The sequence below is a fragment of the Haematobia irritans genome, chromosome 1 (assembly GCF_050003625.1).
Source record: "Haematobia irritans isolate KBUSLIRL chromosome 1, ASM5000362v1, whole genome shotgun sequence".
NCBI lineage: Eukaryota > Metazoa > Arthropoda > Insecta > Diptera > Muscidae > Haematobia > Haematobia irritans.
The window spans coordinates 35678622-35694364 of NC_134397.1; the positions used below are offsets into that span (position 1 = coordinate 35678622).

At 34.4% G+C, this 15743-nt stretch overlaps 8 non-coding genes and 8 pseudogenes across 8 annotated transcripts; 12 read left to right on the forward strand and 4 right to left on the reverse strand.

Moving 5' to 3' along the window:
• The first annotated feature begins 1036 nt into the window (after positions 1 to 1036).
• Positions 1037 to 1155, forward strand: LOC142222724 (5S ribosomal RNA). Its single transcript, XR_012718391.1, has one exon. It is a non-coding gene; the product is annotated as a 5S ribosomal RNA (ribosomal RNA).
• Positions 1156 to 1541: 386 nt separating this feature from the next.
• LOC142222727 (5S ribosomal RNA) lies at positions 1542 to 1660 on the forward strand (annotated as a pseudogene).
• Positions 1661 to 2041: 381 nt separating this feature from the next.
• LOC142222787 (5S ribosomal RNA) lies at positions 2042 to 2160 on the forward strand (annotated as a pseudogene).
• Positions 2161 to 2311: 151 nt separating this feature from the next.
• LOC142222811 (U6 spliceosomal RNA) lies at positions 2312 to 2418 on the reverse strand. Its single transcript, XR_012718408.1, has one exon. It is a non-coding gene; the product is annotated as a U6 spliceosomal RNA (small nuclear RNA).
• A 2825-nt stretch (positions 2419 to 5243) lies between these two features.
• On the forward strand, positions 5244 to 5362 carry LOC142222728 (5S ribosomal RNA; annotated as a pseudogene).
• Positions 5363 to 5743: 381 nt separating this feature from the next.
• On the forward strand, positions 5744 to 5862 carry LOC142222759 (5S ribosomal RNA; annotated as a pseudogene).
• Positions 5863 to 6012: 150 nt separating this feature from the next.
• Positions 6013 to 6119, reverse strand: LOC142222840 (U6 spliceosomal RNA). Its single transcript, XR_012718437.1, has one exon. It is a non-coding gene; the product is annotated as a U6 spliceosomal RNA (small nuclear RNA).
• A 2377-nt stretch (positions 6120 to 8496) lies between these two features.
• Positions 8497 to 8615, forward strand: LOC142222748 (5S ribosomal RNA; annotated as a pseudogene).
• Positions 8616 to 8991: 376 nt separating this feature from the next.
• Positions 8992 to 9110, forward strand: LOC142222871 (5S ribosomal RNA). Its single transcript, XR_012718463.1, has one exon. It is a non-coding gene; the product is annotated as a 5S ribosomal RNA (ribosomal RNA).
• A 381-nt stretch (positions 9111 to 9491) lies between these two features.
• On the forward strand, positions 9492 to 9610 carry LOC142222790 (5S ribosomal RNA; annotated as a pseudogene).
• A 151-nt stretch (positions 9611 to 9761) lies between these two features.
• LOC142222812 (U6 spliceosomal RNA) lies at positions 9762 to 9868 on the reverse strand. The gene has a single exon (XR_012718409.1). It is a non-coding gene; the product is annotated as a U6 spliceosomal RNA (small nuclear RNA).
• Positions 9869 to 12249: 2381 nt separating this feature from the next.
• On the forward strand, positions 12250 to 12368 carry LOC142222692 (5S ribosomal RNA). The gene has a single exon (XR_012718360.1). It is a non-coding gene; the product is annotated as a 5S ribosomal RNA (ribosomal RNA).
• A 386-nt stretch (positions 12369 to 12754) lies between these two features.
• Positions 12755 to 12873, forward strand: LOC142222693 (5S ribosomal RNA). The gene has a single exon (XR_012718361.1). It is a non-coding gene; the product is annotated as a 5S ribosomal RNA (ribosomal RNA).
• A 399-nt stretch (positions 12874 to 13272) lies between these two features.
• Positions 13273 to 13391, forward strand: LOC142222729 (5S ribosomal RNA; annotated as a pseudogene).
• A 381-nt stretch (positions 13392 to 13772) lies between these two features.
• LOC142222788 (5S ribosomal RNA) lies at positions 13773 to 13891 on the forward strand (annotated as a pseudogene).
• Positions 13892 to 14042: 151 nt separating this feature from the next.
• Positions 14043 to 14149, reverse strand: LOC142222813 (U6 spliceosomal RNA). The gene has a single exon (XR_012718410.1). It is a non-coding gene; the product is annotated as a U6 spliceosomal RNA (small nuclear RNA).
• Between the last annotated feature and the right edge of the window lie 1594 nt (positions 14150 to 15743).

Genomic DNA, 15743 nt, shown 5'->3' on the forward strand with positions numbered 1-15743 from the left:
GTTACTTGTTATACCACCATACCAAATATTCGTAATAAGTACCTATTACGGAGTATTGTAAACGAAATGTATGAGCATCAAATGTAATGAGACAGCACATTGCCTTCTTAATAAAGAATTCATTAGCAACATCGACAGCTTCTGCTACCTAGGCAGCGTGATTACAGCAGACGGCGGCACTGATGACGATGTAAATTCTCGAATACAGAAAGCAAGAACCTCTTACCACGAGCTCCGATATATGGAAATCAAATAATCTTACACCGAAAACCAAAATAAACATATATAATGTATGCGTTAAAACTGTGCTATTGTATGGATCCTAGACCTGGCTTGTAACCTACAGGGTCAAGCAGAAACTACATGCTTTTAGCAACAGATGTATTCGCAATATTCAAAAAATTTGGTGGCCACGTAATATATCCAACAAGGCACATTTCGAAATGGCCGATCAAGACATTATAAATAAACAAATTAAAATGAAAAAGTAGAACTGGTTGGGGCACAACCTTCGAAAGACATATGATGAAATATGTTACGACACCCTCGAATGGAGTTCTCAAGAATCAAGGAGGAGAGGCAGACCAAAGAAAAACTGGAGGCAAACAATTTTCAACGAGACTGGCAAATCTTTTGCCCACCTACGCTACATCGCAGCGGAAAGAGGCCGATGGAGATTCTATGTACACAGCCTATGTTCTTGACGTAATTTGCTGAATAATAATATAAAATTATGTTTTTTTTACTACATTGAATACATTGGTTCTTGTGCGATTAGCGTGGTTGGAACTTACGTACAGGACCTCTTTGGAACACCGCGTTTTGTTGGCATTGTTCAACTATTTTATATTAATTTTTTCTGCAGATTGTCTCTATGTTATAAGCTTTGTAAAATAACGTGTGTTGTTGGCATCTCCCAACCTTTTTATACAAATATTTATCGTTTCCCACCACATTAAGCTATAGCCTTCAATGTCTATCACACAATAAAGAATAAAGAATTGATGATAAGATATCAAAATTTCAATCTTTTTTTGCCAACGACCATACCACGCTGAGTACATCGGTTCTCGTCCGATCACCGAAATTAAGCAGCGTTGGGCGCGGTTAGTACTTAGATGGAGGACCGCTTGGGAACAACGCGTGTTGTTGGCATCGTCAAAATGTTTATACCAATTTCCATGATTTCACGTTTTGCTTGTATTTTTATACATCCCTTGTAAATAACAACTATATTCGATCATTTGTAGCTTTTTGAAGGAAATGGAAATAGAAATATATAACAACAAATCTTATGGAATGGCATTTTGAACTAATTCCTTAATTTTTAAAACTTAAAAATGTTGGAAATTATGCGAAAAATATTATGAATTCCAATTATAGGCTTCATTATAGTTTATTTCGACATAGCTTAAAAAGTTTTAAAACTGTCCTTAACGTAAACATCATTGTTGAAGCAAAAGTACCCAATAAGCTATTCAATTGTAATTAAAACAATTTCTCCAGTTGATGATATGGAGTCAAATAGTCAAGCATCTCTCGCCAACGACCATACCACGCTGAGTACATCGGTTCTCGTCCGATCACCGAAATTAAGCAGCGTCGGGCGCGGTTAGTACTTAGATGAGGGACCGCTTGGGAACACCGCGTGTTGTTGGCATTGTCCAATTTTTTATATAAATTTCTATCGTTTCGCTTTTTGCTTATATTTTTATGCATTACTTGTACATAACAACTATATTCGTTGATTTCGAGATTTTTGAAGGAAGTGGAAATCGATGTACTTTTGCATAGAAATGTTTAAAAATAATTCATATAGAATAACAGTTTGAACAAATTCCTTAATTTTTAAAACTTAAAAATATTGGAAATTATGCGGATAAAATTATGAATTCCTTTTAGGCTGCATTATAGTTTCTTTTGACATAGATTAAAAAGTTTTAAAACTGTCCTTAACGTAAACATAATTGATGAAGCAAAAATACCTATTAAGTTATTTAATTCCAATTGAAACAATTCCTTTAGTTGATGATATGAAGTCGCCAACGACCGTACCACGCTGAGTACATCGGTTCTCGTCCGATCACCGAAATTAAGCAGCGTCAGGCGCGGTTAGTAGTTTGATGGTGGACCGCTTGGGAACACCGTGTGTTGTTGGCATTGTTAAACTATTTTATATTAATCTTTTGCATATTGTCACAAGCGTTGTGAAATAGCTTTCTTTGAACTATATATGTTTGTAAAGAAAAGTAACCGTGGAAAAAATGAAAATTTTGCACTATGTCCATCCACAAGAGGGAAAAATAATGTAAAAAATGTGGAACGCTTCACGATTTTGCGTGTCATCCTTGCGCAGGGGCCATGCTAATCTTCTCTGTATCGTTCCAATTTTAGTATATGTTCTGCCGAAGCAAGAACGGAGTTCAGTATTTAATTTTCCTACTTATACGTAACTTTAAAGAAAAAACATATGGGAATTATCTCGGTGCAAACACTTTATTTTCGAAATCGTATTACAAGGTATGAAGCTAACTTTTCATACAAAAGGGTAATTTAAAACATTTAAAAACGTGAGGTGTTCTTTGTCTGTATTCCACTGATCTTAGTACCTGAAACAATGTCTTAAGGGTGAATTGTATCTATTTATATATTATTATTTGGTATATATATATACCAAAGATTCATCAGATTTAGATAGCCATTAATGCACAAACAACTTCATCGCTTCTTTTAAGCGTGAATTTGTATCTATTTTTAAACCATAAGCCGAATTTTTTGGTGATTTCCAATTAACAGGAATGTAATGTTTTTGTTTATTATAAAATCTATTAACATTAGAAATATCAATCAATTAGTATAATACAAGTAGCAGTTTTCGCTAATGTCTCCACTGCTTCTGTAAAATCTGGTTCATACTTTAGCTGATTGTTTTCCAAAATACTTGCAATTATCAGAGTCGATTCTATTTTCATGCGCCTTATATTTCAATGAACTTGTACTTGCTTTACTTTCAAACTTCTCCGAACTGACTTTTTTTAAGTATTCCCCGTCTTTTGTTTTAAAAATATCTCCCCAGTTCTTCACAGATAGTTAGATATTACATTGGCCAACGAACTCTTTTTGAATGTGATCCCATATTCCTTTGGGGGAAGGTTAATCCGTTACTTCTGTATCCACGTTATGTACACAGTTTTCAACATACCAAATCGTATTTCTTTACATGGTTACTTGTTATACCACCATACCAAATATTCGTAATAAGTACCTATTACGGAGTATTGTAAACGAAATGTATGAGCATCAAATGTAATGAGACAGCACATTGCCTTCTTAATAAAGAATTCATTAGCAACATCGACAGCTTCTGCTACCTAGGCAGCGTGATTACAGCAGACGGCGGCACTGATGACGATGTAAATTCTCGAATACAGAAAGCAAGAACCTCTTACCACGAGCTCCGATATATGGAAATCAAATAATCTTACACCGAAAACCAAAATAAACATATATAATGTATGCGTTAAAACTGTGCTATTGTATGGATCCTAGACCTGGCTTGTAACCTACAGGGTCAAGCAGAAACTACATGCTTTTAGCAACAGATGTATTCGCAATATTCAAAAAATTTGGTGGCCACGTAATATATCCAACAAGGCACATTTCGAAATGGCCGATCAAGACATTATAAATAAACAAATTAAAATGAAAAAGTAGAACTGGTTGGGGCACAACCTTCGAAAGACATATGATGAAATATGTTACGACACCCTCGAATGGAGTTCTCAAGAATCAAGGAGGAGAGGCAGACCAAAGAAAAACTGGAGGCAAACAATTTTCAACGAGACTGGCAAATCTTTTGCCCACCTACGCTACATCGCAGCGGAAAGAGGCCGATGGAGATTCTATGTACACAGCCTATGTTCTTGACGTAATTTGCTGAATAATAATATAAAATTATGTTTTTTTTACTACATTGAATACATTGGTTCTTGTGCGATTAGCGTGGTTGGAACTTACGTACAGGACCTCTTTGGAACACCGCGTTTTGTTGGCATTGTTCAACTATTTTATATTAATTTTTTCTGCAGATTGTCTCTATGTTATAAGCTTTGTAAAATAACGTGTGTTGTTGGCATCTCCCAACCTTTTTATACAAATATTTATCGTTTCCCACCACATTAAGCTATAGCCTTCAATGTCTATCACACAATAAAGAATATACCATTTTTGGTAGATGTCTACCAAAAATATGTGGCAACCTTGCTTTCGACATGTCTGCAAATGGACCCCAAGAGGATCAATTTTCCGATTTGGCAACATTAAAAAAAAGACCACTTGACCTTAACGTTGTCAGTGGAAGACATTGTATTTTTTGCATGGTGACTTATTATATCATCATGTCGAAAATTCGTAATAACTACCTATTACGGTAACAATAACAGCTGTTGCTAAAATTTTGCATACATTCGTTGCAAATAGTAACCAATATTTAAAAGTTTTTCTTAGCTTTTCCGAGAATATGGACTTTTGGCATAGAAATTTTGAAAAAAAACTGTAGAATAAAATGTTGAACCAATTTAATTCTCTTAGGAAAATTTAATGACATGGAAAAGTTGACAACTAAAAATCGTATAACTTATTTCTTTTGGTTTTGTTTTCACAGGGGCGTAGCATTTAAACCAAAATATTCATAACATCAACCTCAACATTGAACTAAAACAAACGTCATCCATTTGATTCCAATTGAACGTATTCCATACCGCTAATTGATGATAAGATATCAAAATTTCAATCTTCTTTCGCCAACGACCATACCACGCTGAGTACATCGGTTCTCGTCATTGTCCAATTTTTTATATAAATTTCTATCGTTTCGCTTTTTGCTTATAATTTTATACATTACTTGTACATAACAACTATATTCGTTGATTTCGAGATTTTTGAAGGAAATGGAAATCGATGTACTTTTGCATAGAAATATATAACAACAAGTCTTATGGAATGGCATTTTGAACTAATTCCTTAATTTTTAAAACTTAAAAATGTTGGAAATTATGCGAAAAATATTATGAATTCCCATTATAGGCTTCATTATAGTTTCTTTCGATATAGCTTAAAAAGTTTTAAAACCGTCCTTAACGTAAACATCATTGTTGATGCAAAAGTACCCAATAAGCTATTCAATTGTATTTAAAACAATTTCTTTAGTTGATGATATGAAGTCAAATAGTCAAGCATTTGTCGCCAACGACCATACCACGCTGAGTACATCGGTTCTCGTCCGATCACCGAAATTAAGCAGCGTCGGGCGCGGTTAGTACTTAGATGAGGGACCGCTTGGGAACACCGCGTGTTGTTGGCATTGTCCAATTTTTTATATAAATTTCTATCGTTTCGCTTTTTGCATATATTTTTATGCATTACTTGTACATAACAACTATATTCGTTGATTTCGAGATTTTTGAAGGAAGTGGAAATCGATGTACTTTTGCATAGAAATGTTTAAAAATAATTCATATAGAATAACAGTTTGAACAAATTCCTTAATTTTTAAAACTTAAAAATATTGGAAATTATGCGGATACAATTATGAATTCCTTTTAGGCTGCATTATAGTTTCTTTTGACATAGATTAAAAAGTTTTAAAACTGTCCTTAACGTAAACATAATGGATGAAGCAAAAATACCTATTAAGTTATTTAATTCCAATTGAAACAATTCCTTTAGTTGATGATGTGAAGTCGCCAACGACCGTACCACGCTGAGTACATCGGTTCTCGTCCGATCACCGAAATTAAGCAGCGTCAGGCGCGGTTAGTACTTTGATGGTGGACCGCTTGGGAACACCGTGTGTTGTTGGCATTGTTCAACTATTTTATATTAATCTTTTGCATATTGTCACAAGCGTTGTGAAATAGCTTTCTTTGAACTATATATGTTTGTAAAGAAAAGTAAACGTGGAAAAAATGAAAATTTTGCACTATGTCCATCCACAAGAGGGAAAAATAATGTAAAAATGTGGAACGCTTCACGATTTTGCGTGTCATCCTTGCGCAGGGGCCATGCTAATCTTCTCTGTATCTTTCCAATTTTATTATATGTTCTGCCGAAGCAAGAACGGAGTTCAGTATTTAATTTTCCTACTTATACGTAACTTTAAAGAAAAAACATATGGGAATTATCTCGGTGCAAACACTTTATTTTCGAAATCGTATTACAAGGTATGAAGCTAACTTTTCATACAAAAGGGTAATTTAAAACATTTAAAAACGTGAGGTGTTCTTTGTCTGTATTCCACTGATCTTAGTACCTGAAACAATGTCTTAAGGGTGAATTGTATCTATTTATAGACTGTCTACCAAAGATTTATCAGATTTAGATAGCCATTAATGCGCAAACAACTTCATCGCTTCTTTTAAGCGTGAATTTGTATCTATTTTTAAACCATAAGCCGAATTTTTTGGTGATTTCCAATTAACAGGAATGTACTGTTTTTGTTTATTATAAAATCTATTAACATTAGAAATATCAATCAATTAGTATAATACAAGTAGCAGTTTTCGCTAATGTCTCCACTGCTTCTGTAAAATCTGGTTCATACTTTAGCTGATTGTTTTCCAAAATACTTGCAATTATCAGAGTCGATTCTATTTGCGCCTTATATTTCAATGAACTTGTACTTGCTTTACTTTCAAACTTCTCCGAACTGACTTTTTTTAAGTATTCCCCGTCTTTTGTTTTAAAAATATCTCCCCAGTTCTTCACAGATAGTTAGATATTATATTGGCCAACGAACTCTTTTTGAATGTGATCCCATATTCCTTTGGGGGAAGTTTAATCCGTTACTTCTGTATCTACGTTATGTACACAGTTTTCAACATACCAAATCGTATTTCTTCACATGGTTACTTGTTATACCACCATACCAAATATTCGTAATAAGTACCTATTACGGAGTATTGTAAACGAAATGTATGAGCATCAAATGTAATGAGACAGCACATTGCCTTCTTAATAAAGAATTCATTAGCAACATCGACAGCTTCTGCTACCTAGGCAGCGTGATTACAGCAGACGGCGGCACTGATGACGATGTAAATTCTCGGATACAGAAAGCAAGAACCTCTTACCACGAGCTCCGATATATGGAAATCAAATAATCTTACACCGAAAACCAAAATAAACATATATAATGTATGCGTTAAAACTGTGCTATTGTATGGATCCTAGACCTGGCTTGTAACCTACAGGGTCAAGCAGAAACTACATGCTTTTAGCAACAGATGTATTCGCAATATTCAAAAAATTTGGTGGCCACGTAATATATCCAACAAGGTACATTTCGAAATGGCCGATCAAGACATTATAAATAAACAAATTAAAATGAAAAAGTAGAACTGGTTGGGGCACAACCTTCGAAAGACATATGATGAAATATGTCACGACACCCTCGAATGGAGTTCTCAAGAATCAAGGAGGAGAGGCAGACCAAAGAAAAACTGGAGGCAAACAATTTTCAATGAGACTGGCAAATCTTTTGCCCACCTACGCTACATCGCAGCGGAAAGAGGCCGATGGAGATTCTATGTACACATCCTATGTTCTTGACGTAATTTGCTGAATAATAATATAAAATTATGTTTTTTTACTACATTGAATACATTGGTTCTTGTGCGATTAGCGTGGTTGGAACTTACGTACAGGACCTCTTTGGAACACCGCGTTTTGTTGGCATTGTTCAACTATTTTATATTAATTTTTTCTGCAGATTGTCTCTATGTTATAAGCTTTGTAAAATAACGTGTGTTGTTGGCATCTCCCAAACTTTTTATACAAATATTTATCGTTTCCCACCACATTAAGCTATAGCCTTCAATGTCTATCACACAATAAAGAATATACCATTTTTGGTAGATGTCTACCAAAAATATGTGGCAACCTTGCTTTCGACATGTCTGCAAATGGACCCCAAGAGGATCAATTTTCCGATTTGGCAACATTAAAAAAAAAGTCCACTTGACCTTAACGTTGTCAGTGGAAGACATTGTATTTTTTGCATGGTGACTTATTATATCATCATGTCGAAAATTCGTAATAACTACCTATTACGGTAACAATAACAGCTGTTGCTAAAATTTTGCATACATTCGTTGCAAATAGTAACCAATATTTAAAAGTTTTTCCTAGCTTTTCCGAGAATATGGACTTAGATACACTTTTGGCATAGAAATTTTGAAAAAAAAATTAGTGTAGAATAAAATGTTGAACCAATTTAATTCTCTTAGGAAAATTTAATGACCTGGAAAAGTTGACAACTAAAAATCGTATAACTTATTTCTTTTGGTTTTGTTTTCACAGGGGCGTAGCATTTAAACCAAAATATTCATAACATCAACCTCAACATTGAACTAAAACAAACGTCATCCATTTGATTCCAATTGAACGTATTCCATACCGCTAATTGATGATAAGATATCAAAATTTCAATCTTCTTTCGCCAACGACGATACCACGCTGAGTACATCGGTTCTCGTCCGATCACCGAAATTAAGCAGCGTCGGGCGCGTTTAGTACTTAGATGGAGGACCGCTTGGGAACACCGCGTGTTGTTGGCATCGTCAAAATTTTTATACCAATTTCCATGATTTCACGTTTTGCTTGTATTTTTATACATCCCTTGTAAATAACAACTATATTCGATCATTTGTAGCTTTTTGAAGGAAATGGAAATAGAAATATATAACAACAAGTCTTATGGAATGGCATTTTGAACTAATTCCTTAATTTTTAAAACTTAAAAATGTTGGAAATTATGCGAAAAATATTATGAATTCCCATTATAGGCTTCACTATAGTTTCTTTCGACATAGCTTAAAAAGTTTTAAAACGTAAACATCATTGTTGAAGCAAAAGTACCCAATAAGCTATTCAATTGTAATTAAAACAATTTCTCTAGTTGATGATATGGAGTCAAATAGTCAAGCATCTCTCGCCAACGACCATACCACGCTGAGTACATCGGTTCTCGTCCGATCACCGAAATTAAGCAGCGTCGGGCGCGGTTAGTACTTAGATGGGGGACCGCTTGGGAACACCGCGTGTTGTTGGCATTGTCCAATTTTTTATATAAATTTCTATCGTTTCGCTTTTTGCTTATATTTTTATGCATTACTTGTACATAACAACTATATTCGTTGATTTCGAGATTTTTGAAGGAAGTGGAAATCGATGTACATTTGCATAGAAATGTTTAAAAATAATTCATATAGAATAACAGTTTGTACAAATTCCTTAATTTTTAAAACTTAAAAATATTGGAAATTATGCGGATACAATTATGAATTCCTTTTAGGCTGCATTATAGTTTCTTTTGACATAGATTAAAAAGTTTTAAAACTGTCCTTAACGTAAACATAATTGATGAAGCAAAAATACCTGTTAAGTTATTTAATTCCAATTGAAACAATTCCTTTAGTTGATGATATGAAGTCGCCAACGACCGTACCACGCTGAGTACATCGGTTCTCGTCCGATCACCGAAATTAAGCAGCGTCAGGCGCGGTTAGTACTTTGATGGTGGACCGCTTGGGAGCACTGTGTGTTGTTGGCATTGTTCAACTATTTTATATTAATCTTTTGCATATTGTCACAAGTGTTGTGAAATAGCTTTCTTTGAACTATATATGTTTGTAAAGAAAAGTAACCGTGGAAAAAATGAAAATTTTGCACTATGTCCATCCACAAGAGGGAAAAATAATGTAAAAAATGTGGAACGCTTCACGATTTTGCGTGTCATCCTTGCGCAGGGGCCATGCTAATCTTCTCTGTATCGTTCCAATTTTAGTATATGTTCTGCCGAAGCAAGAACGGAGTTCAGTATTTAATTTTCCTACTTATACGTAACTTTAAAGAAAAAACATATGGGAATTATCTCGGTGCAAACACTTTATTTTCGAAATCGTATTACAAGGTATGAAGCTAACTTTTCATACAAAAGGGTAATTTAAAACATTTAAAAACGTGAGGTGTTCTTTGTCTGTATTCCACTGATCTTAGTACCTGAAACAATGTCTTAAGGGTGAATTGTATCTATTTATAGACTGTCTACCAAAGATTCATCAGATTTAGATAGCCATTAATGCACAAACAACTTCATCGCTTCTTTTAAGCGTGAATTTGTATCTATTTTTAAACCATAAGCCGAATTTTTTGGTGATTTCCAATTAACAGGAATGTAATGTTTTTGTTTATTATAAAATCTATTAACATTAGAAATATCAATCAATTAGTATAATACAAGTAGCAGTTTTCGCTAATATCTCCACTGCTTCTGTAAAATCTGGTTCATACTTTAGCTGATTGTTTTCCAAAATACTTGCAATTATCAGAGTCGATTCTATTTTCATGCTCCTTATATTTCAATGAACTTGTACTTGCTTTACTTTCAAACTTCTCCGAACTGACTTTTTTTAAGTATTCCCCGTCTTTTGTTTTAAAAATATCTCCCCAGTTCTTCACAGATAGTTAGATATTACATTGGCCAACGAACTCTTTTTGAATGTGATCCCATATTCCTTTGGGGGAAGGTTAATCCGTTACTTCTGTATCCACGTTATGTACACAGTTTTCAACATACCAAATCGTATTTCTTTACATGGTTACTTGTTATACCACCATACCAAATATTCGTAATAAGTACCTTTACGGAGTATTGTAAACGAAATGTATGAGCATCAAATGTAATGAGACAGCACATTGCCTTCTTAATAAAGAATTCATTAGCAACATCGACAGCTTCTGCTACCTAGGCAGCGTGATTACAGCAGACGGCGGCACTGATGACGATGTAAATTCTCGGATACAGAAAGCAAGAAACTCTTACCACGAGCTCCGATATATGGAAATCAAATAATCTTACACCGAAAACCAAAATAAACATATATAATGTATGCGTTAAAACTGTGCTATTGTATGGATCCTAGACCTGGCTTGTAACCTACAGGGTCAAGCAGAAACTACATGCTTTTAGCAACAGATGTATTCGCAATATTCAAAAAATTTGGTGGCCACGTAATATATCCAACAAGGCACATTTCGAAATGGCCGATCAAGACATTATAAATAAACAAATTAAAATGAAAAAGTAGAACTGGTTGGGGCACAACCTTCGAAAGACATATGATGAAATATGTCACGACACCCTCGAATGGAGTTCTCAAGAATCAAGGAGGAGAGGCAGACCAAAGAAAAACTGGAGGCAAACAATTTTCAATGAGACTGGCAAATCTTTTGCCCACCAACGCTACATCGCAGCGGAAAGAGGCCGATGGAGATTCTATGTACACAGCTTATGTTCTTGACGTAATTTGCTGAATAATAATATAAAATTATGTTTTTTTACTACATTGAATACATTGGTTCTTGTGGGATTAGCGTGGTTGGAACTTACGTACAGGACCTCTTTGGAACACCGCGTTTTGTTGGCATTGTTGAACTATTTTATATTAATTTTTTCTGCAGATTGTCTCTATGTTATAAGCTTTGTAAAATAACGTGTGTTGTTGGCATCTCCCAACCTTTTTATACAAATATTTATCGTTTCCCACCACATTAAGCTATAGCCTTCAATGTCTATCACACAATAAAGAATATACCATTTTTGGTAGATGTCTTCCAAAAATATGTGGCAACCTTGCTTTCGACATGTCTGCAAATGGACCCCAAGAGGGTCAATTTTCCGATTTGGCAACATTAAAAAAAAGTCCACTTGACCTTAACGTTGTCAGTGGAAGACATTGTATTTTTTGCATGGTGACTTATTATATCATCATGTCGAAAATTCGTAATAACTACCTATTACGGTAAAAATAACAGCTGTTGCTAAAATTTTGCATACATTCGTTGCAAATAGTAACCAATATTTAAAAGTTTTTCCTAGCTTTTCCGAGAATATGGACTTAGATATACTTTTGGCATAGAAATTTTGAAAAAAAAAACTTAGTGTAGAATAAAATGTTGAACCAATTTAATTCTCTTAGGAAAATTTAATGACCTGGAAAAGTTGACAACTAAAAATCGTATAACTTATTTCTTTTGGTTTTGTTTTCACAGGGGCGTAGCATTTAAACCAAAATATTCATAACATCAACCTCAACATTGAACTAAAACAAACGTCATTCATTTGATTCCAATTGAACGTATTCCATACCGCTAATTGATGATAAGATATCAAAATTTCAATCTTCTTTCGCCAACGACCATACCACGCTGAGTACATCGGTTCTCGTCCGATCACCGAAATTAAGCAGCGTCGGGCGCGGTTAGTACTTAGATGGTGGACCGCTTGGGAACACCGCGTGTTGTTGGCATCGTCAAAATTTTTATACCAATTTCCATGATTTCACGTTTTGCTTGTATTTTTATACATCCCTTGTAAATAACAACTATATTCGATCATTTGTAGCTTTTTGAAGGAAATGGAAATAGAAATATATAACAACAAGTCTTATGGAATGGCATTTTGAACTAATTTCTTAATTTTTAAAACTTAAAAATGTTGGAAATTATGCGAAAAATATTATGAATTCCAATTATAGGCTTCATTATAGTTTCTTTCGACATAGCTTAAAAAGTTTTAAAACTGTCCTTAACGTAAACATCATTGTTGAAGCAAAAGTACCCAATAAGCTATTCAATTGTAATTAAAACAATTTCTCTAGTTGATGATATGGAGTCAAATAGTCAAGCATCTCTCGCCAACGACCATACCACGCTGAGTACATCGGTTCTCGTCCGATCACCGAAATTAAGCAGCGTCGGGCGCGGTTAGTACTTAGATGGTGGACCGCTTGGGAACACCGCGTGTTGTTGGCATTGTCCAATTTTTTATATAAATTTCTATCGTTTCGCTTTTTGCTTATAATTTTATACATTACTTGTACATAACAACTATATTCGTTGATTTCGAGATTTTTGAAGGAAATGGAAATCGATGTACTTTTGCATAGAAATATATAACAAGTCTTATGGAATGGCATTTTGAACTAATTCCTTAATTTTTAAAACTTAAAAATGTTGGAAATTATGCGAAAAATGTTATGAATTCCCATTATAGGCTTCATTATAGTTTCTTTCGACATAGCTTAAAAAGTTTTAAAACTGTCCTTAACGTAAACATCATTGTTGAAGCAAAAGTACCCAATAAGCTATTCAATTGTAATTAAAACAATTTCTTTAGTTGATGATATGAAGTCAAATAGTCAAGCATCTCTCGCCAACGACCATACCACGCTGAGTACATCGGTTCTCGTCCGATCACCGAAATTAAGCAGCGTCGGGCGCGGTTAGTACTTAGATGAGGGACCGCTTGGGAACACCGCGTGTTGTTGGCATTGTCCAATTTTTTATATAAATTTCTATCGTTTCGCTTTTTGCTTATATTTTTATGCATTACTTGTACATAACAACTATATTCGTTGATTTCGAGATTTTTGAAGGAAGTGGAAATCGATGTACTTTTGCATAGAAATGTTTAAAAATAATTCATATAGAATAACAGTTTGAACAAATTCCTTAATTTTTAAAACTTAAAAATATTGGAAATTATGCGGATACAATTATGAATTCCTTTTAGGCTGCATTATAGTTTCTTTTGACATAGATTAAAAAGTTTTAAAACTGTCCTTAACGTAAACATAATGGATGAAGCAAAAATACCTATTAAGTTATTTAATTCCAATTGAAACAATTCCTTTAGTTGATGATATGAAGTCGCCAACGACCGTACCACTCTGAGTACATCGGTTCTCGTCCGATCACCGAAATTAAGCAGCGTCAGGCGCGGTTAGTACTTTGATGGTGGACCGCTTGGGAACACCGTGTGTTGTTGGCATTGTTCAACTATTTTATATTAATCTTTTGCATATTGTCACAAGCGTTGTGAAATAGCTTTCTTTGAACTATATATGTTTGTAAAGAAAAGTAACCGTGGAAAAAATGAAAATTTTGCACTATGTCCATCCACAAGAGGGAAAAATAATGTAAAAAATGTGGAACGCTTCACGATTTTGCGTGTCATCCTTGCGCAGGGGCCATGCTAATCTTCTCTGTATCGTTCCAATTTTAGTATATGTTCTGCCGAAGCAAGAACGGAGTTCAGTATTTAATTTTCCTACTTATACGTAACTTTAAAGAAAAAACATATGGGAATTATCTCTGTGCAAACACTTTATTTTCGAAATCGTATTACAAGGTATGAAGCTAACTTTTCATACAAAAGGGTAATTTAAAACATTTAAAAACGTGAGGTGTTCTTTGTCTGTATTCCACTGATCTTAGTACCTGAAACAATGTCTTAAGGGTGAATTGTATCTATTTATAGACTGTCTACCAAAGATTCATCAGATTTAGATAGCCATTAATGCACAAACAACTTAATCGCTTCTTTTAAGCGTGAATTTGTATCTATTTTTAAACCATAAGCCGAATTTTTTGGTGATTTCCAATTAACAGGAATGTAATGTTTTTGTTTATTATAAAATCTATTAACATTAGAAATATCAATCAATTAGTATAATACAAGTAGCAGTTTTCGCTAATGTCTCCACTGCTTCTGTAAAATCTGGTTCATACTTTAGCTGATTGTTTTCCAAAATACTTGTAATTATCAGAGTCGATTCTATTTTCATGCGCCTTATATATCAATGAACTTGTACTTGCTTTACTTTCAAACTTCTCCGAACTGACTTTTTTTAAGTATTCCCCGTCTTTTGTTTTAAAAATATCTCCCCAGTTCTTCACAGATAGTTAGATATTACATTGGCCAACGAACTCTTTTTGAATGTGATCCCATATTCCTTTGGGGGAAGGTTAATCCGTTACTTCTGTATCCACGTTATGTATACAGTTTTCAACATCCCAAATCGTATTTCTTTACATGGTTACTTGTTATACCACCATACCAAATATTCGTAATAAGTACCTATTACGGAGTATTGTAAACGAAATGTATGAGCATCAAATGTAATGAGACAGCACATTGCCTTCTTAATAAAGAATTCATTAGCAACATCGACAGCTTCTGCTACCTAGGCAGCGTGATTACAGCAGACGGCGGCACTGATGACGATGTAAATTCTCGGATACAGAAAGCAAGAAACTCTTACCACGAGCTCCGATATATGGAAATCAAATAATCTTACACCGAAAACCTAAATAAACATATATAATGTATGCGTTAAAACTGTGCTATTGTATGGATCCTAGACCTGGCTTGTAACCTACAGGGTCAAGCAGAAACTACATGCTTTTAGCAACAGATGTATTCGCAATATTCAAAAAATTTGGTGGCCACGTAATATATCCAACAAGGCACATTTCGAAATGGCCGATCAAGACATTATAAATAAACAAATTAAAATGAAAAAGTAGAACTGGTTGGGGCACAACCTTCGAAAGACATATGATGAAATATGTCACGACACCCTCGAATGGAGTTCTCAAGAATCAAGGAGGAGAGGCAGACCAAAGAAAAACTGGAGGCAAACAATTTTCAACGAGACTGGCAAATCTTTTGCCCACCTACGCTACATCTCAGCGGAAAGAGGCCGATGGAGATTCTTTGTACACAGCCTATTAATTATTAATAAATAAAATTATGTTTTTTTTTACTACATTGAATACATTGGTTCTTGTGCGATTAGCGTGGTTGGAACTTACGTACAGGACCTCTTTGGAACACCGCG